Consider the following 22730-nt stretch of genomic DNA (forward strand, 5'->3'; position numbering starts at 1 on the left):
ACGACTTTCGTGAAGACGCGAGGGGACAGGGCTAGCCCGAATGGGAGAACTGTGTACTGATATGCCTGCCCCTCGAAGGCAAACCGTAGAAACGGTCTGTGTCAAGGAAGAATGGAGACATGAAAGCACGCGTCCTTCAGGTCAATCGCTGCAAACCAATCCGATGGAGGCATTCGATAATGCGTTTGGCTGTCAATATCTTGAATGGAAGCCTATGAAGGGTTCGGTTCAAGACGCGCAGGTCCAGGATCAGTCGTAACCCACCGCTTTTCTTGGGTTCAATGAAGTAGGGGCTGTAGAAGCCGGATTTCATCTCGGCTGGAGGGACAATCTTGACCGCACCCTTAGCCAGTAGGGGAGGAGATTGTGTGAACTGAATCGCATAGCCGAGCCTGATGGTGCAAGCGAGCCAGCTGGACAGGTTGGGAAGCGCTAGCCAGGCTCCCAAGAACTGAACTAGCGGGGTCATGCGAACCACAGGCGCACCCATGATGGGGCAGCGAGGTTGAATGACCGGCCCAGACATGAGAGGTGTGGGAGCGTCCCATGGTGTGGCGACAGAGGGGCTGAGAGTGGTGAGGCTGTGCCCTCCACCGGGGGGTGGTCCTGCTTCCATCTCCTGGGAAAGAACCGAGATCACCTCCGAGCCGCCCGTCTCAGGACCTTCGCGCCGCCATCGAGAGCAGTGAAGGCGGATGTAGCTGCTGAGTGATCGTGAAAGGTCAGGGGAGACCTCCACGATTTCGACACTTCCTCATGCACTTCCGGGAAGAAGGGCACTGGGGGTTGGCGGGTGCGTTCGGCACGGGCCGCCCCCAGAAACCAATCATCCAATCTCGAGCGCTCGGGACCCGCAGGAGGTCCCGAAGGAGGCAGCACAGCCGAATCCTCATCTCTGGAGGAATCCAGCCCACCTTATGATGCGGTGAGCGACATGGCGTCATCCGCCGGCGCACCAAATGACACGCTGGGCTCAGCCCGGGAAACACCAGCGCCCTCATCAGGCAATGCCACGGGTTGCAGTGTACAAGGGGGGGTGTGGCCCGAGGAATATTTGTCCCCTCACAGTATCCCCTCACGAGGAGGGAATAGATTGGGGTGTGGTAGAGGGGACTCTCCCACCTTTACGGAAATCACTGAGTCTCGATCGCAGCACTGCGATGGTCATATTCCCGTACATTGTCATGTATGTTCTTGACTTAATGGATCTGACACAACTAGACTACTTGTATATATATTAAAGAGCCATACAGGCACCCAGTCGGTAATGGCATTGCAAATTAAATTTTTATTTTTCCAGCCACAAAATTACTCTAATGTGCCTCTTTGCATTGGAATTCTCTATTTAACCTTAATTACTACACTAATTGTAATATAAATAATAAAAATATTAGAAGAAAAATGTTTTAAGTGGTCATTAATGGACCATACTTATTGCACAAATATTAATACCAAAATATCTCCTCAAAATATTCAATAAACATGGACCCGCTTTATATTAGGTGGCCTTAACTACTATGTGCTAACATTTTAATTAATAATTTGATACAATACACTTATTTCGTACATACACGTTTTTACATTGTACTTACTTTAAAAAAATACCTGCTTGTAATTGCATCTGTAATTAATTTCTGTAGTTACATTTGTAATTACACAGTTGACACTTCCCTTACACCTAACCCTACCCTTAAACTTACCCATACCACCACACCTGTCCCTAACCCTACCCATATCCCACCTCAATATCAGCAAAGGTGTTTTTCAATACAATATAAACACAGTAAGTACTTTGTACTTATTTTCTGATGTAAGTACATAGTAGTTAAGTCCACCTAATATAAAGTGGGGCCATAAATATTATTGAACTAAAATAATAGGCTATTTATTTAAAAAATAGTTAAGGTGGATGGTCACATTCGACCATATACACATATACACATTTATGACCAATTAGTAAGGAATACCTGAGGGCTGAATACAATAAAAACATTAACATTAATGTTAACAATTTTGCATCTCCACCATTCTCCATAATATAATGATATACTGTAAATGTGGTTGACGTAATAATCAGTGCACACTATGCTGTAGGCAACTGTTATCAAAATTGCTGCAAACACCTCTATACTGAAGATGCATGTTGTCTATCCGCTTGAGCCATTCAAATGCACAGAGCTAAAAGTATAAAGGACCAGCTAGAGACTTCTCTCAGTCACTCTGTGCTCTACTTCTATTGGATAGCTGTGTCGCGTTCAACGGATTCATTTAGGGATTCATAAACAAATTCATAAAGGTGGGCTTCGGCCAGCTTTTTTGACGTGCGGCATTTGTTGCAGCAAAAATGATTAAAATGAACGCGGCAAAACTGATGAAATGAACATGGCAAAAAATCTACCAATCAGAATTTTGGTTGAGCCAGAACATATCGACTAATAATCGACTGGGATATTACAGTCCTAAACAGGAGTATGAGAACTGTACTTGCGCAACAGCGCAAACTCCTTCTGAATTTTTTGAACAGCTGAATATTCTTTGTAGACGAAAATGAAGAGAGATTTTATCTTAGTTTTTATTTTATGCAAAACATTTTCCTAGTCATGGAAAAAAGGTTGTTGACGAACATATTTAGTCTCATCTTGTCTGACGAAATTAACGAGTCAGGTTTACTTTATAAATATTTGTCAGGTAACTGTGTGTTTAACCTTGCAGACAAATCTTCTTGGCCTAACTGGAGAGCTATCTCTATATGTTTTACCCGATCTAAATGGGCCTTCCTCGCACTGGAGGGAGTACTCAAAAAATATTTGTCAGGTTACTGTGCATTTAAACAGTACCCTTTCAGACAAATCTTCTTGGCCTAATTGGAGGGCTATTTCTAGAGGTTTTACCCGATCTAAATGGACCTTCCTCGCACTGGAGGGAGTACTCAAAAAATATTTGTCAGGTAACTGCATTTAAACATTACCCTTACAGACAAATCTTCCGGGACTGAACCACCAGGGCTATCTCTACCTTTTTATGGGATCAAACAATCAATCGTACCACCACAGGAAATCATACAAAGACAACTTACCTGTGATGGAGGATGACTTCTCAGTCCCGTGTTTCTTGAGAATATCTCGGACGAGCCCCTAGCTGTTAGAATTTAACATCACAGGGGTCTCTTTAACAATTTTTGTCAAATATTAATTGTCAAAACGGAATATTCCCATCAACGCTTTGTTTGACCATCAGAGCAGATCTACACGGTCTTTCCTCTCACCACCAAGGCTATACAGATCTATCCGTCAGAGCAGATCTAGAGATTTCGATTTATCACTCTCCCGTCTCTCAACCTCTTCCTCCCAGACAGCCATAACAAAATTATAAAAAATTAAAAGTATAATTAAAACAGTTATAATAAGAATTTAAAAAATAAAATCAATACAGGTGTAAAAGAATGAAAAGTGTAAAACAATGCAAAGATGAAACAGGGTTCAATTGAAACATAAAATAAAGTGCAAGCAGTTGGCAAAGCTCAGTGCTAATTCAGTAAATGCATAGCTAAACAGATGTGTTTTGAGTCTGGATTTGAAAGTGGCTATTGTTGGAGCACATCTGATCTGTTCGGGAAGCTGGTTCCAGCTACGGCTGGCATAATAGCTAAAAGCAGACTCTCCTTGCTTTGAGTGAACCCTTGGTATTTCTAACTGACTTGATCCTGATGATCTGAGTGATCTGTTAGGTTTGTATTTAATCAGCATATCTGCAATGTATTGAGGTCCTAGGCCATTAAGTGATTTACACTCACCTAAAGGATTATTAGGAACGCCATACTAATACTGTGTTTGACCCCCTTTTGCCTTCAGAACTGCCTTAATTCTACGTGGCATTGATTCAACAAGGTGCTGAAAGCATTCTTTAGAAATGTTGGCCCATATTGATAGGATAGCATCTTGCAGTTGATGGAGATTTGTGGGATGCACATCCAGGGCACGAAGCTCCCGTTCCACCACATCCCAAAGATGCTTTATTGGGTTGAGATCTGGTGACTGTGGGGGCCATTTTAGTACAGTGAACTCATTGTCATGTTCAAGAAACCAATTTGAAATGATTCGAGCTTTGTGACATGGTGCATTATCCTGCTGGAAGTAGCCATCAGAGGATGGGGACATGGTGGTCATAAAGGGGTGGACATGGTCAGAAACAATGCTCAGGTAGGCCGTGGAATTTAAACGGTGCCCAATTGGCACTAAGGGGCCTAAAGTGTGCCAAGAAAACATCCCCCACACCATTAAACCACCACCACCACCACCAGCCTGCACAGTGGTAACAAGGCATGATGGATCCATGTTCTCATTCTGTTTACGCCAAATTCTGACTCTACCATCTGAATGTCTCAACAGAAATCGAGACTCATCAGACCAGGCAACAATTTTCCAGTCTTCAACTGTCCAATTTTGGTGAGCTCGTGCAAATTGTAGCCTCTTTTTCCTATTTGTAGTGGAGATGAGTGGTACCCGGTGGGGTCTTCTGCTGTTGTAGCCCATCCGCCGCAAGGTTGTGCGTGTTGTGGCTTCACAAATGCTTTGCTGCATACCTCAGTTGTAACGAGTGGTTATTTCAGTCAAAGTTGCTCTTCTATCAGCTTGAATCAGTCGGCCTATTCTTCTCTGACCTCTAGCATCAACCAGGCATTTTCGTCCGCAAGACTGCCGCATACTGGATGTTTTTCCCTTTTCACACCATTCTTTGTAAACCCTAGAAATGGTTGTGCGTGAAAATCCCAGTAACTGAGCAGATTGTGAAATACTCAGACCGGCCCGTCTGGCACCAACAACCATGCCATGCTCAATTAAATAAACCAAACTCTAACAACCTGAGATAAATAGTCTGGAAGACATAGGCTGCTGTATTAATTTATCTTCATTAAAAAAGTAAACAGTTTAACAAGATGGAGTGCTTTTAAAGATTGAACTTTAGCTCCTAGATATTCATCTACCCATCCAAACACTCCTTCTAAAACACTCATCTATTCATGTGTCCGTAATGTATCTGACTAACCCATCTAACCAATCTAACCATACTACCCTTCAAACCACTGATTGTATCTAAGAAGCAGCAGCATTTCAAACCTCTTGTCTGTCAGCCTGTTTCTCTTTGGGGTGAAGACCAGCTTCCCCAGACTAAATAGTCTCTCCACTGGGGCACTGGATGGAGTGGCTGCATTGTATTTGAGTGAAAAAAAATGTATTAGTGGGAATCCATTAAGAGTGTCCATCCCTTGTGCTCCTGATTTTAAATAGTCAGCGACTTGGCTTCCCACAGAAGCAGAGGTGTCCTGCTCATCCTCAAAAGAAAAGATTTCATCCTCTATGGCTGAGTCGGTGCTGAGGCTGCGCGTTGGTACCTGTTGGCTGTTCTTCATCTTGGGCACTTTTTCGGCACTCTGCCAGCAGACTTGCCTTGGCGTTGTCCTTCCTTTCCTGTGTCCGCAGCCAACGTAGTTTAAATCTGGGCAGTGTCACCGCAGCCAAGACGGCAGTTCCACTTTCCAGCACCTCTGAAAATCTGGTTGTGATTGCCTGAAATGAGACACACACACATATTATAAACTAAGAGATATACATTTCATTTGACTTTGATTTCATAATTCATAATTAATACATATTTCATGTATGGGAGTATGTATTCAATGTATTTGAAGAAATACTAGCTCTTACCTTGACAACAGCCTCTGGAAGGTCACCAAGGATTTGGAGGCCAGTCTTCAAGTCCAGGGTTTTGGAGATTAATGTCTCCAGTGTGGGTAGGAGGGTGCCATAGAAACAATTGTCTTCGCCCTGAAGAATGTCAAGGGCTACTGTTAGTGGCTTCATCACTCTGCAGTTTTCTCTGAGGAACTGGTATTCCCGATCTGTGATGGCCTTCAAACCAAAATTGTAGTAAATGGTGTTCAGCTCGTCGATTGGGAATTCACAGACACGAGCAACAGCATCATGAAAGGAGTTCCATCTGGTCGTACATGGGACAAGGAGCTTCCTTTCAAGGACTTCATCCATGACCTCTGCAGCCACTTTGGAACGGCTGGCCTTGTTCCACAAAGCTGTGCATTTGGAGGTGGCACTTCTGTACACAGCTTTTAAGCCTGGCCTTGAAAGTAGCCACTTGTCCACATCAGAGCATGAAATAAGGTTTGCTGTGTGCAATGCACATCTGTGATGTGGTGGCAAAGTCACAACATCCTCTACCACATCCTCTTCCACATTCATGTCTTGTAAGGTATCATGAAGGTCGATAAAAGTCACATCATCATCATCATCATCTTCCTCCCCAGAGTCATCACCCTGAACGGGCTGGTAAACTTTAAAGGCTTTAACAAAATTCGAACCATTGTCTGTGACAGTAGCTGAGATTTTGTTCGAAATACTAAAGGATTAGTGGATATTGTCCAGTTCAGTAACAATGCTGTCATATGTATGACGGCCCTTGAAACGTCTGCAGGCCAAGGCTGCTTTCTTTCGCTCTAGGCTGTGTGGATCTAACCAGTGGGCAGTCACGCCGAGGTAACTGTGGTTGTGCGCAGTCCAAATATCTGCAGTTGTAGACAAAAAGTCCAACTCTTCAAAACTCTTTTTAAGCTCTGTGTTCATTTTGGTGTACTCAGCATCTAGGTATCTAGCAAATGCCTTTGAGCATGGCGTACAGGCCCCTGCTTTCTTGATATTTTAGCAATAATGGCTCGGAATGAATCCTCCTCCACCGTCGATAATGGCAACATACTTTTAACAACATACCAGGGTTTTTCCTGCATTGAAAATTTTTTGGCGGCCGCCAAAACGAATTTTTGTCCCACCAAAGCCTAATTTGATGAGTTATTGTGATTTATGAATGATGTAGAATAGATGCTGCACTTGTGACTGAGTGACAGAGAGAACGATCAGAGAGCTCCTCCCCCGTCCACACTCTCTGGGTCTTCAAAATAATCAGTGTTAGCTGTTAGCTCTCTCATATTTCACATATTAATCCAAATCAAAAGGTCGGAAGACCGAAACCATGTTGCACGTGGCACATTGGGACAATTTTTTTCTTAGAATTACCGCTGGGTGTGAATTGCACTCAAAAAACGTTAACTCTTCTCTGACCAGCTGACATAAAGCATACTTTCAATAAACGGGAAACAAATTATAACACTCAAATATGCAATGTTATTTTACATTTGATCAATTTCTGTACCTGAAAACGAATGTTAGACGTACCTGAAAAACCTGAAAAGCATATAAAATTCACAGAAATTCAATTTGGCCAATTGAAAAATTTAGATGTGATCGGTCACTAGAAAATTTTGAATTGGAGAGGCCTTAAATTTTTTACAGTGTACACAGGCATATACTTAAAGTGTACTAAGTATTTTTGTCAAAGTTTATATTGAAAGTGTGTTAGCATGACTTATGTGCTGTTGTTCTCCGACAAATGATGAAGTTATTGAGAGAAGCCACAGAATGCATGTTTATTCATATCAATTCTTAGTTTGTCCAGATGTCATAGACTAAGCATAATTGTCATTGCTCTGATATGTTTGTTGTTTTAGCCGTCTTCTACCTTGAGCAAGTTTTAAAATAAATGTTCTTCCATAAAATGCAGTTCACGCTAAGCTAAGCTGATATGAGGATATCTAGTGGCTTACAGAGCCAAATATGAGTAAGTTATTGAGATAATTATTAATCATTAATGTGTAACATCTGACTTCAAAACACTTTTGTTGCTACATAATTAAGGGACCAGAGACTTCCACGTTTCAATGAGCCATATGTATTTTCGAATCACAATTCATCCAGAAAACATTCCACATACATAACTGTCCTGCTGCAAATGAACCACCAAAAAGTGCAGTCTTTTATAGTAGCATTGTGGCTACCAAGAGCTCAGTCTTTGAAGAAGTAGTAGTGGGATGTAATAGTACTCAAGATCTATGCTACTGAAACCACATCATCTTATGACCGAGGCCCCCAGCGGCTGTTGGTAAGTTGAAGTATCTCATGAAATGAACACTGGATGTTAAGGACGTTGTTGGCGGAAAGAGGACAATCAAATACTTCTTTGGACAGGTTTATAGTTGAGCTGTTTCCTCATGCTTACTCAAGGAACCCTCTGCATCAAACAAACAGATAAACTTAGTGCAACCATTAACACATTTCCCCATAACATATTTACATAAACCTTACCAAACATCATATATACAAACAAAACAACGACAGTAGTATTCACATTTGAGTTCAAGAACTAGAAGTTCCTCAAAACCGGGTACAAACACAAGACAGCATCGTGTAGAAAGCTTCTCCATGTGGTTAACATATCGGCTGCGTTCGAAACCGCATACTCATTGAGTAGGTACTCATTTTCAATAAGTACTTACTTAACGAATGCGAAAAGAGTAGGTACTATATTACCTGATCTCGTTAAGTATGAATGCGATCCGCACTTTAAGCACCATGTTGACGTTATCATGTGACCTACAACGTTACCTGTAGAGCAACAACTTGAAATATGAGTGACAGGTTTAATTCATCCATCTATAAATATCTTAAGTAAGGAATAATTGACGACGGGCCGTTCAATTATTAGAATGATAATGCACACCCGAGGTGGTGATGCGGTCACGACGCGAAGCGGTCGCGAATCGGAAGCGGTACTACGGTTACCACACCTCAAGACATCGATCCGATTATATATTTAAAGGGATTCGTCCGGTTTTTGTACTTAAATCGCTATTGTGAGTAGGACTATTTCTTCCGCGTCTCATCCAACAGCTCTTTTGCTAGTTCCGAAACGTCATTTTAAAGCTGTTAACGAAGGCTTGAGCCGCTGATAGCATTCTACTGCAGTTATTAATGAAGTTATTAGAAAGAGAATGAGAGCGACAGAGAGAGAGAGAGAGAGAGAGAGAGAGAGAGAGAGAGAGAGAGAGAGAGAGAGAAAGAGCGCTTGTGTGAACTAGGCTCCCTCTGTGCGTCTCTAAACAGCGCTGTTATTACCTCGCTAGTGAAAAAATGTCACGTGTAGCCTTTAAGTTGCTCCACTATATAGGCTTACTGATCAAATCGTCAGGGCAGCGCTGACACCTTTTTGTGCAAACTGTAGTGCGTGTGCGAGCATGTGTGATTTCAGTAATGAGACAGAAAAGCTTGCCTTTGATGTCCGCTTCCGTTTGTTGTTTTTCATCTGGACTGTCTAATACTGCTGCCGGCCAGTTGTTGAACGTTTTATATTCACTGTAAATATTAAGATTTACTTGAGGAAAATCGTCTGTCATATTGTTGTTTTTTAGTCCTGTAATTTCCGTTATTACAGTTAACTATGCGAAGTGATATGGAACTGTAATGCGGTCAAGAGAGCTGCCTGGAACTACGTTCGCTGTGCATCTCCCAGAAAATAATTGCACACCTCAGAACGTTCATCAGCCAATCAGATTCAAGCATTCAACGGCCCCGTAGTATAATTTTGATTAAACTTGCTAATTTTGTGGTCTTGTTGAAGAAACAGCTGCCCATTTATTTTGTGATTGTAGTATAATACATTTTAACCCTACTATCTGACCCACAGTTTATCCTTTTTTATCTTTGCGAAAATTTCATTTTACATGCGAACAATTTTATCCACAAGCAAAAGTGGCCTAAATCTCCAAATATTTTCCTTTTCTTGTTAAATTTAACTCGTTTCATCCCTCAGGTTTATGAAATTATGTATATATATATATATATATATATTAGTTGCATTATGATGAATTATTCAAAGATATCTAACCGTGTTATTGTGTTATTTCTCTGTGTATATAATGTATACAAACACATATTTGTGAGTGACAGGTGCAGTGAGAGCTCATAGCATCAGTAACTCCACAGCCCTACCTAGTAGTTTCCCTCAGCGTCTGCAGAGACGTCTTTCAGCTGCTCGAGGATCTCATCTTTGGAGAAAACTGTTGATTTTATATTCAGAAAATATAAGTATCACTATTAAAAATGAAGATTACCCCAGAATGAATTGCATTGCTAGCCCACCCAAACACTTACAATAATAATGACAAATGTTGATCAATACTTAATTATTACTTCTTTTTTTTTTTACTGAAAATGATATCGTTTTAGTTAAACGAGCAAAATGCAACTTGTTGTCATATGACATAGCGACGTATGAATACACACTAGACAAATGCAGCCGATGTGAATATACATCAATTTTCAGTCAAGCAAAAAATGAATGCACGAGTTAATAAAGTATTATTTACTGACAACAATAGGAAACATGAATAAATGAGTAAAAGACTGAATAAAATGAGTAAAACATGATTAAAAACGTATTGTTCAAACTATCACACATTTACAGGCGGTGAACCCCACATCTGCTGCCATCTCAACACAGCTCGGCCAATTCTGCAGCTTTATTTTAATGAAGCAGTTGACCACCATGGACACGTTCGCCTGTACTAGCCGTCCATCATGTCCCCCTGAACCCCACAACCCTGAAGCAAGAGTGGGAGAACTTGTGGACAATGGACAACATGGACAATCTGACTGCAGCTGTGCCTGCTCTCCATCAGCATGACTACCTGTAAAACATTTCAACAGATTCAAACGCGTTACAATTCATGTCGTCAGCATACCATTTCTTGGCATATTTAATTTTATATTTTTACAATTACATGCTAATTGTATTGTAGCTTTATGACTTTTGTGGTGTAGTGGGCTAAACACTGAACTGATAAGCAGAAGGTTTCTGCTTCGCCACCAGTGTGTCCTTGAGCAAGGCTCTTTACTTTTTTCCCCACACTTGCCACCGTCACCTTGCCTTGCAAGCCCTGCTCCACCACAGAAGATCTGCAGCAAATGCACAGACATCAAGCATCAGAAAAGTGCTGAAATAACTGTTTGAAATTAAAATAAAATACAACTTTAGATTAAAATAGATTTTTAAATAAAGTTGTATTAATTTCTGTAGTATACTCACTCAAAGCCTTTGATGACAGCCTTCCTTCAACAGCCTCTCTCCACCAGATAAACACACACGAGCTCTTCTGCCCGTGTAACATCAGACAAATTTCACGTTACCTGGATCTTAAACAACACCTTGATAAAAGCATAAAAGTTTATGTGCTCAATAGCCTTAAATGTTGAGGTAGTTGCTGATGTGTTAATGTTCCTCAATTTATCAACAGTACTAATGGAAACATAAAAAAGATAACTTATGTTTAGTTACTTTATGTAGATTTATTAACATTACTGACGTTCATGAAAAGTTAACAGTGTTGACAACAGAACTACATTATAGCACACACACATCACTCTGATCAGATGTCTATTTCATGCTGTGATGTCATCTGCAATACTTATCGAAAACGTTCCAGTCAGATGTTAAATAAACATTTAGTAAGCATCTTTGTATGGTTTATGTAAATCCACTTTGGAGACGTGTGTGTGTTACTGCGCTCATACATAATAAAACGTGTTTTTACAGCACAATCACAACTATACTATACTGTCTGTCGTCTTTGCACCTTCAACAATTCAACTGTTTACTCTACAGTAGCACAACAAATGCGATTTTAACACAAGGAACCGTGATTTTGGTTTGTAATACTCACATTTGAATACACCCGCATCACTTTTCTCCGCCTGACGTATCCTTTCCTCTGGCCTCATGGGAAGGTAGGGGTAGAACAGTATCCGACGATGGGTGCTTCACAATCTGGGCGGAATCAGTAGGCCATCTGGGAACTTCTCGCCTACTCTTTTATGATTACTGAGGTTTCGAACATACTACTCCTTTCACGTACTGTTTTCACCTACTATATAGTAGGTAAGTAGGCATATTCTAACGCAACATCAGTATACACACGTCCGAATCTCGCGAGAAATAGTCCAAAACCCTGGTAGTTCTCGCCTACTCTTTTATGAATACTATGGATTCGGACATACTATTCGCTCGCCTACTGCTTTTTACATACTATATAGTAGGAAAGTATGCGGTTTTGAACGCAGCCATCCTTCCTCCCTCATGCTTCTTCTCTTTCCTTTTTTATGCTAACCGGTAGCTTACTGACTAGAGCACCCCTTAGTGGCCTAGCTAAACATTGCATGCACAGCAAGCTAATGGGACAAAAGTAACAGTAAAACTGTTACAAATGTTAATTCTTCATTTGTCCTGAAAATAAAGAGCCAAAGACCAGCCATAGAAGATCAGTGTCCATTTGTTCTACACACACACAACACAGCATCCAAATACACAAGATAATGACAAAACTAACCTTTGGTACATCAAAAATCTGATATTTGATAGACCGATACACAATCTCTTGTTTTCTGTTATTAAATCAGGGTTCACTTGAATCTTCACATTTATCCTCCTTGAACTGGTTTTAAATACTCAATGTTTTATTTCAGACTCAATGGAAGTGAAAGAGTAAAGACAAGAACTGAATTGAAATTTCAAAGGTGATGATCCTGTAGTTTGTTTCAGCCTGTCGACACCAATAAAATGTGCTTAATGTGCCAATTTACAGCAGATCTCAGACATCACCATAATGAATGAGGTGAAAACAGGGAACTTTTGGCTTTTCAGCAGCTCAGTTAAACATTATGACCTGTACTTTTTAAATGCAGATTTAATCAAAACACGGTGATCACAGTTCACACCTGCAGTGAAGCCCCTCCCACAACAATTCACCAATAAATACTGGGAATATCCACATCATCCTACAAAAGAAGGACAAACTTCAGGTGTAGCAGCTGAAATCTGTGTGACTGTTAAAGATGGAGTTTATTAAAGAGGAGATTGAAGACATGAGTTATCCAGAACCATCGAGAATAAAACATGAAGATATTGAGGAAAAAACAGGTTGGTGTCCATTCTTGATTCTTCATTGTTGACTGCTTTGGTAGATGTGAATTAATAAACAGCATATGGATGATAAATGATTGGGAAATGCATCTAAATTATCATAACCTTGTATAGCAGTTGTCAAACATATTTAACCAAATTAACAAGTGAATGACAGGATAAACCTTTGCCACATGAAAGATCTGATACCTGATCTCTGTTGCTTTCTGCTGTTAAATCAGGGTTTACTTGAACTGATTCTAACTTGATGTGTATTTTAGACCAGGTGGAAGTGAAACGGCAAAGACAAGAACTGAATGAAGTGAAGGAGGAACATCATAACTTTAAAACTCAAAGAACAAAAGCCGAAAAGCTGCACACCTGCACTCAGTGTGGAAAGAGTTTCACACGTAAAGGAGACCTTAATACACACATGAGAATTCACACAGGAGAGAAACCGTATACATGCACTCAGTGTGGAAAGAGTTACACACGTAAAGGAGACCTTAACATACACATGAGAATTCACACAGGAGAGAAACCGTATACATGCACTCAGTGTGGAAAGAGTTACACAAGTGTAACTGGCCTCAAGTATCATCTGAACATTCACTCTGGAGAAACACCATTTAACTGTGATCAGTGTGGTAAAGAGTTTATTTCATCATCACATCTAAAACAACACCTGAGAGTTCATTCAGATGAGAAGCCTTATGTGTGTACTCACTGTGGAAAGAGTTTTTTATGGCCGAACAGTTTTAAACTGCACCAGAAAACACATGATGAAGTGAGAGAGTATATGTGCTGTGATTGTGGGAAGAGCTTTACTGCAGTTGACCATCTGAAACAGCACCAAAGAATTCATACTGGAGAAAAACCTTACAAGTGCTCATATTGTGACAAGAGTTTCACTCAGTCTCAACACGTGAAATCCCATGAGCGAGTTCATACTGGAGAGAAGCCATACCACTGTACTCAGTGTGGGAAGAGTTTCAGCCAATCATGTAGTCTCAAGACTCATATTAAAAAGTGTTGTTCTGTGTCACAGTGAGCAAATGTTTTCTTCAGATCAAAAATGGAAATCATGAAATCATGTGAAACTAATAAACTAGTGTTGCTGTGAAATGCCACAAGATTTGTGCTTTATTAAATTATTCACTTGAAGATCATTGAATTATTCTTTGATTGGACGCTTACACAAAGAAATACCAAAATTAAAACAGACTGGAAACAAATGTAAAAAAACAAGAAGTTATTTGTAAACATATATTTTATCAATATCAATTTGAGTTTTTAAATTTAAATTAAATTTTTTTACTTGTGTTTGTTTAATTACATAAAACCAGTTATTTCTCCACATCAGAATTATCGACAATACACGTTTCCTATCTTAAAAATTGGATGTGAATGTAGTCTGACAAGCCAGACCCACATCAAGATTGGCACACCATTGGCAGGGCTCAATCCGAGGGGCGGCATAAACGGTTGTCTTTCAAATTCCCTCTGCATGCAATAGGATAACGCTACAACCAACCAGGGCTGTGTCCGGTCCCGACAAAAAGTTGCAAAACGTTTTTTTAAATGGGAACGGTGCTGCGTTGAACACCCTAGCTGTGTCCCAAGGTGAAGGCCGCGCACTTCGAAGGCCGCATTTGAAGTGCGATTATGTCTTAGCGGCACTACGAAGGCTGTCCCAATGTGAAGGCTGCACCTCTGAAGACCGCATTTTAATTGCGATTGCGTCACAGCGGCACTACGAAGGGTGTCCCAATTCAAAAGCGACTTCAAAATGCGCCCGCCATTTCTCAGGCAAAGGAAGGGTACAGCAGATGGAACCTTCGCACAAAAATCCCAGAATTTATAGCACATTGGTGACTACAGGATTTGACTGGTCAGCATTCCCGCGGCACTCGATCAGATTTTTTGCGGCGCGGGATTAAATTTCCCAGTGAAAGACGGTAGCGGTCAGTAACTCAAGTGTAGCCTGATACTATTGAACAGCGCAACCGTTTGAACTTGAAGTAAACAAAACATTTAGTGGTGGCATTCGCACAGTCCCCAGTTCCCTGCCCTGAGCAACCTGGCAGATAAACTTTAATTTCCCAATTTTAACTTGCATAAATGTTAGTTATTTCTCAACCATTCTCTCAAGAAGTGGAATCAGTCCATTCTCTCCCTTTTCGCTCTTTCTTTTTTTTCTTTTATCTTTCTTTTTTCTGCACTTTCTTTAAATACAAATTAGATCTGCCCGGGGCTGTTTTTTTCATCCCCCTCCCGCAATAGGATCTATTCCGCAACGCAGCAGAAAAAATGTATAACACAAATAATTTATACTTATAACACAAAATATACTTATAATATTCTCACCACACACTTAATCTGTGCAGCAAATGAGTCAATTATTACACCTAGATTCCTTATCTGGTGCCGGACATTCGTTGACCACAGACCCAAAACGTCTTTTAAGTCACTGTCATTTGGCCCAAAAATTATGACTTCAGATTTGGTCACATTTAGCTGGAGACGGTTTTGCTCTAACCAGCACTTCACCTCCTCAAGACATAATAACAAAGATGACTGATAAGTTGATCCTCCAGATTTAATAGGCAAGTAAACCTGAATGTCATCAGCATAGAGGTGATATGACAACCCGTGTCTCTTAAAGACAAGACCTAAAGGCAGCAAAAATACTGTTGACCACAACATACTTCTTGATAGGCTAGAAAATTGGGTTGTGCTTTCTGAGATGGTCCTCAAATGGTTCAGGTCATACTTAGAAGGGAGAGGTTATTATGTGAGTATAGGTGACCATAAGTCTGAGTGGACATCCATGACATGCGGAGTCCCACAAGGGTCAATTCTTGCACCACTCCTATTCAACCTGTATATGCTGCCACTGAGCCAAATAATGAAAAAGAACAAAATAGCTTACCACAGCTATGCTGACGACACCCAGATCTACTTAGCCCTATCTATATATCATCATTTTATTCTTTTTAGTTGTCTTTACAACTGTATATTTCTATTTCTTATGCATCTGTCACCATTTTATTTTTATCTTTTAAATTCTCTTTACAACTGTTTTAATTATCCTTGTTTTTATTATTAATTCTTACACATGGTATTCTTATTTCTTATGTAAAGCACTTTAAATTGTCATTTTGTATGAAATGTGCTGTACAAATAAGCTTGCCTTGCCTTATTATTATTATTATTATTACATGAGGGTGAGTCAATTATGACCATTTTCATTTTTTGGTGAACTAACCCTTTAAAGAGCAGCTCTCCAAGTTCATCAAAATGTGTGAGGTATGTGTATGTCATGTCTGTTTTAATACTTCAACAAAGTTTTCCAAAATATATTTTTATTTGTATTCAAATAATTTTCTGGCCTATTGAGCTTCATAATGACAGAAAAACATCATACAGAGCTCAACGCTACACCCTGTGTAGGGAGACACTACACCCTAAATTGAAACATCCTACGCAAATGCATGGTTTTTAAGAAGGGCTGGGCAATAAACAGCGAGATCATGGTAAAATATGTCTAACAATAAGCTCTGGACATTTTTACTCTATTTTAATTAATCTAACAGTCTATCACGCAGTATAAATAAACATGACAACAGCCAGTCATAAATCTGCATGTTCTGTGTTGCAGTGTGAAGGAGCGGCATAGTTTCATGAATCATTTGTGTTTGTCAATAATAATCAATTGAATTAAATGCAATTTTTGTTTTGTGTTCCTTAGGAATGTTCTTTATCCTCTTTTTAACCCACTGATGAACAGATGGTGACCGGGATGAATGCCGGTCAAAAAGGAGAACGACTTTCCCCAATGGAGATCATTCCAGTGCTTTTAAAGGAGGAGATTTTCCTGGATAAGTTGAAGGATGTTGCATGCCTTTGCTGTGCTGATGGAGCTTCTTCATGACTGAACATCAGGTAATGAAGATTGGTGGTGATGCTTGTTCTGTATGTGTTCACAGACTTGACAAACTGTTATCATTTAATCTGTAATCACAAAACAACACTGAACAAGCATTGAACATTTGTCGAGGAAGTCACCCTCTCTCATTCATACACTCGCTCACATTCTTACACATATATACTTGTGTCTTAGACAGAAAATTCAATAACATTCAAACATTTCAAACATTTAACCCAACATACTGGGTTAAAACAACCCAGCGCTAGGTACGTCCCTTCTTTTTTCATAGATGTCATGTATTTATAAATTAACAAATTTCTCACATTCACTTCAGGTTTGTGAAAGAATATTGGGGACTTGTGGCATCCATAGGCTCTGTATAATAAATGTCCTAAAACTGTTATAATTCTGAGGCGGGAACTGATTTTAAAACATAGATTTCAAAGGTTTGTCTCAGCTTGATAAATTAAATGAAACTGGATCTAAACTGGACTGAGACAGAGATGTTTTCAGCAGCTCGGGTTAATGTGGTGCTGCTGTTATTTCTCTCGGTTATTTCGAGTCACCGAGCGCCCCCTGGAGGAAACAAGAGAGTAACGTTTGCTGCTCAATGCGTGCGGCAGGTGTTCACGACAGCTGAGAGCGCGTTTGCGGCAGCTGGAGAGCGCGAACGGCTAGCACTTATTTCCAGGGATTTCAGAACAGCGTAACAGATATGACGTCATCGGGCAGGCGTGGCCTATTTTAGAATCTGCATAGGTCAACGATCATGCGCAGTTTGGGAGGGAAAGCCGTTTGCTTCAGATACCTGTCCGCGATCGCGGGTGTTTCATGTCTGATTACGTTCATACTGTTATAAATACATTACAGTTAAACTTCAGATACCTGTCCGCGATCGCGGGTGTTTCATGTCTGATAACGTTCATACTGTTATAAATACATTACAGTTAAACTTCAGATACCTGTCAGCGATCGCGGGTGTTTCGTGTCAAATCACATTCATACTGTAGTAACTTCAGATACCTGTCCCGATCACTGGTGTTTCGTGTCAAATCACATTCATACTGTAGTAACTTCAGATACCCGTCCCGATCACTGGTGTCTCGTGTCATATCACATTCATACTGTAGTAACTTCAGATACCTGTCCCGATCACTGGTGTTTCGTGTCAAATCACATTCATACTGTAGTAACTTCAGATACCTGTCCCGATCACAGGTGTCTCGTGTCATATCACATTCATACTGTAGTAACTTCAGATACCTGTCCCGATCACAGGTGTCTCGTGTCATATCACATTCATACTGTAGTAACTTCAGATACCTGTCCCGATCACAGGTGTCTCGTGTCATATCACATTCATACTGTAGTAACTTCAGATACCTGTCCCGATCACAGGTGTCTCGTGTCATATCACATTCATACTGTAGTAACTTCAGATACCTGTCCCGATCACTGGTGTCTCGTGTCATATCACATTCATACTGTAGTAACTTCAGATACCTGTCCCGATCACGGGTGTCTCGTGTCATATCACATTCATACTGTAGTAACTTCAGATACCTGTCCCGATCACGGGTGTCTCGTGTCATATCACATTCATACTGTAGTAACTTCAGATACCTGTCCCGATCACTGGTTTTTTGTGTCATATCACTTTCAAACTGTAGTAACATCAGATACCTGTCCCGATCACAGGTTTTTCGTGTTGTAAGGTGGTGCCGATCGGTCTGGGCCGAGAGATGCCGTTCAGTCTGAACAGAGAAACCGTGATTTCCCGGAAACAAAGGACTTTCCCAAAGATTACCATTCGAACACTTCCCCAAATACACAACAGCCCCACCCGAGACACATCACACTGAGACACACACACCACACATTCACACCCTGCACAACACCCTCTGTATAACTCACTCTCACCCACACTGAAAACTCATTCAAAATCTATGCAACGCTAAATGTATACAATGTGTAACTATGCATGTTTAGTATCATTTGAAACGTATCAGTGCGTCTGGTAAAATGGTCTCATTCTCCTAAATCATAATGCAAACCTCCAAGAAGTTATGTAAGTTGATAAAAATACTATGTCTCACCAAAAGGTGACCCCCCACAGATCATCTACTCAAGTGCCTCCTGTATGTAAATAAATGCCCTCCTTTGCAGATGTCTAGAACCCATTCAAACACAGATCCTGGTTGCCCATTTGTGACCCCCCTGGATGAGGGACCAAAATCTAATTATAACCTCAAACACCACCATTTGTGGTCTTATTGAATTATCTGGGTATTTAAGGGAAGGTGATACAAGAATCGTGGAGTCTGTATTGAGATTTCCCACACTGCTTGTGTGTAGTTTTTCATGACCAGGTAAAGATTTCTAGAATCCTTGATTCTTGAATTATTGTTTCTGTATATGATTGATTGATGCTTTTTTACTCTTTGAGTTGACTTTTGATTGATGTTTCTTACCTGGTTAATAAATCGTTATGCTTTAAACTTACTGCAACGCATTTTGTGTTATTAACTCAGTATTTCATGTTATAACCATAACAGTACGGATATCTGCTCAGGTTAGTTTAACACGGACTAAGACACGGTTTTGGTGAAGCTTAAAGAGCACACCGGATCGATGCTTTAGAGCTCCGACTAACACATTGGCACTAGGTAACGTATACTTGGACTGTAGAGGTTGATAGGCTAAACAAGTCTTTCCGTTTAGAACAATAGTAAATTGTTAGACCAATCTAAATAGGGCAACCTCAATTCCTGATTATTGCAATATTGTTCTAATTAACGTATACGTGGGAAACCACGGCATGATTATAGAAAGTTATCATCAGAATTAGCAAGTTGGTCGCTTGATTCTGTGATAATGGTCATGGCCTCTGATTAGAAACAGTTTTGCATTAATTAAGTGAATTCAGATCTAAGGGAACTGAATAAAAATATTCTGGAATGATCAACGTATTGCACGGGCGTCCAGAATATCAGTGTGTCGCCTCTGCCTAGATGACCAAGACTGACTGGTCCGTAACAGAGATCGTAAACCCGGCCGGTGCGAAACTCTAGACCGTTACTGGAATCCTGAATGCTGAGTGTAACATAAGATAAACGATTTAAATTGAAAGACAAAGTATAAATCTAAAGTTAATGGTTAACAAAATCATTTAACACCTTTTCATTTAATGGAGTCAGATGAAACAACAAGGTAAATACATACAAAAGAATGTGTTTAAATTGAACTGTTTTATTGTGTAAAAGGAAAGACAGCGATACGCAGAGACACCTTCTCCCTGCCATTGGACGCCGAGAATTGGACCAGTGGGCGGGGTTTTACAGTGTCATATCACTTTCAAACTGTAGTAACATCAGATACCTGTCCCGATCACTGGTGTCTCGTGTCATATCACATTCATACTGTAGTAACTTCAGATACCTGTCCCGATCACTGGTGTCTCGTGTCATATCACATTCATACTGTAGTAACTTCAGATACCTGTCCCGATCACAGGTTTTTCGTGTCATATCACTTTCAAACTGTAGTAACGTCAGATACCTGTCCCGATCACTGGTGTCTCGTGTCATATCACATTCATACTGTAGTAACTTCAGATACCTGTCCCGATCACAGGTGTCTCGTGTCATATCACATTCATACTGTAGTAACTTCAGATACCTGTCCCGATCACAGGTGTCTCGTGTCATATCACATTCATACTGTAGTAACTTCAGATACCTGTCCCGATCACTGGTGTCTCGTGTCATATCACATTCATACTGTAGTAACTTCAGAGACCTGTCCCGATCACAGGTGTCTCGTGTCATATCACATTCATACTGTAGTAACTTCAGATACCTGTCCCGATCACTGGTGTCTCGTGTCATATCACATTCATACTGTAGTAACTTCAGATACCTGTCCCGATCACAGGTGTCTCGTGTCATATCACATTCATACTGTAGTAACTTCAGATACCTGTCCCGATCACAGGTGTCTCGTGTCATATCACATTCATACTGTAGTAACTTCAGATACCTGTCCCGATCACAGGTGTCTCGTGTCATATCACTTTCAAACTGTAGTAACGTCAGATACCTGTCCTGATTAAAATATACCATTCAGCTATGGAATAACTTCACTTAAACTTCACTTAACCACAGACTTCACATTCAATCATGTCATATCACGCAAGACAAATCTGTCGTTAAACCTGTTTTTATTAATTTCACTTCTTGTCTGTAAAAAAACTAACTTTTCCATAATGCCATATTCAGTTACTTACACAGAAAAACATGACATGAATATGATGCTTGATGTTTGAAGAACTGGTTGATACAGGTCTTACAGGATCTTCTCATGTACAATCTCCCAAACCATCACTTTTCTGAAGAGTGGAATGTCACTCTACAAAGAAAACGAGACAGATGAATCAAGAGCATAATAAAAATATTTGAAAGTGAATGGTGTGAACAGGAATACTCTAGCTTGATCATGTACCTGTCTGAAAGTGAGTGGCTTTCCTTGAGAAAGGAAGTCTGCATATTTACAGGCAAAAACACCACAGTCACTGCAATTCACCTGTTTAGGAATTGCCTTGACAAAATTAAGCAGAACATTTAGTCTTACAACGTGACAATTTTCATTTTTGGGTGAACTATCTGTTTAAGTCTCTACTGGTGTACTGCTAACTACAATGCGTAAAAAAAATAGCAACCAATGTAAAAATTATAATTTAATTTCCATCATGAATCAAACCTTTCTGGTCATATTTTCAGAGGACTATGTTTTAAATGCAGTGCAATATATTATACATTACAAATACAAGTTTATTTCATCCATACCTTGTCTTGTCCATCGTATCCAAGCTTGCTCACGGTGGAATGAGCAGAGATACTTCTGAGAATTTGGAAAGACATATTCCAAAGCTTGGTATTCTTGTTGTGAGTAATCAAGCATGAAGTATTTCGGCTCCCATTGCTGATTCCACTGTTTCAAGATGTTAAGGGCTTTGGTTATTGCAGCAGTCGTCTCATTTTCACAGATAAACTGAGCGATAGGTTTGTATCCAACATTTGTCCGAACAACAAGAAGAAACAAGGGCAAGGCATATTTGGTGGTTCTATAAGTAGCATCAAGAAGGACCATGTCTCCATAACGCTTAAGTAACTCCTGTTGTTGTACATTCTGATGAATAAACAAGAAAGTTTCTTGTGATGACGTCATCTCCTGTGTGTCGTTATCCTCTAAATCGGAGTCTGGAAATCCTTGTTCTTCTGTCTTCGCTTCAAACCTCACAACTGTCTGATCGATGTTGTTCTCTGTACATTTCCGGAAAAAAAAATTGGCACTTGGATCTGTTAATTTCCATTCATCAATCTTTTTTTCTACCTGCAGTTGATCAAAGCCAGAATAGTTTCCAGAAACTAAGGCGTGATGCACATGGTTTTGGATAACATGGCTTGAAGGGTAGTACGATGGGTCTTGTGGATGTGGTACAATGCTTCCCATCTCTGAAAGCTCTTTCTGGACAAAGGTTTTCAGAACCTTCTTTAAGAAAGGCACAGAGGTTATTCCAAGTGACACATATTCCTTTATTTTGTCACGCACCATGTGATGGATGTTATTTGAGAAATGACAGTTTTGTGTGAAGTGTTGTGGTTTTGGTGTGCTTCTGCCAAAGGTATTTTCACATGGATAATTTCTGAAGTGACGGTGGTGTTCTCTTTTAATGACTCCAGAACACCCTTAATTGCTGCTTGTTTTTCAGTTCTAGAACTTGTTTTAGTCACAGCAAACTGGTCGTATCTGTGAAAAAACACATTGTTTAATGATACCCATTCAATCAATATTCAATATGTTGTACTAACCTTATGAGACAACACAAGAAATATGCATTTCATACGTTGACCGAGAACAAATCACATTTGTTTTGCACTTCTCT

The sequence above is a fragment of the Gobio gobio genome (assembly GCF_949357685.1).
Source record: "Gobio gobio genome assembly, chromosome: 8".
Classification (NCBI taxonomy): domain Eukaryota; kingdom Metazoa; phylum Chordata; class Actinopteri; order Cypriniformes; family Gobionidae; genus Gobio; species Gobio gobio.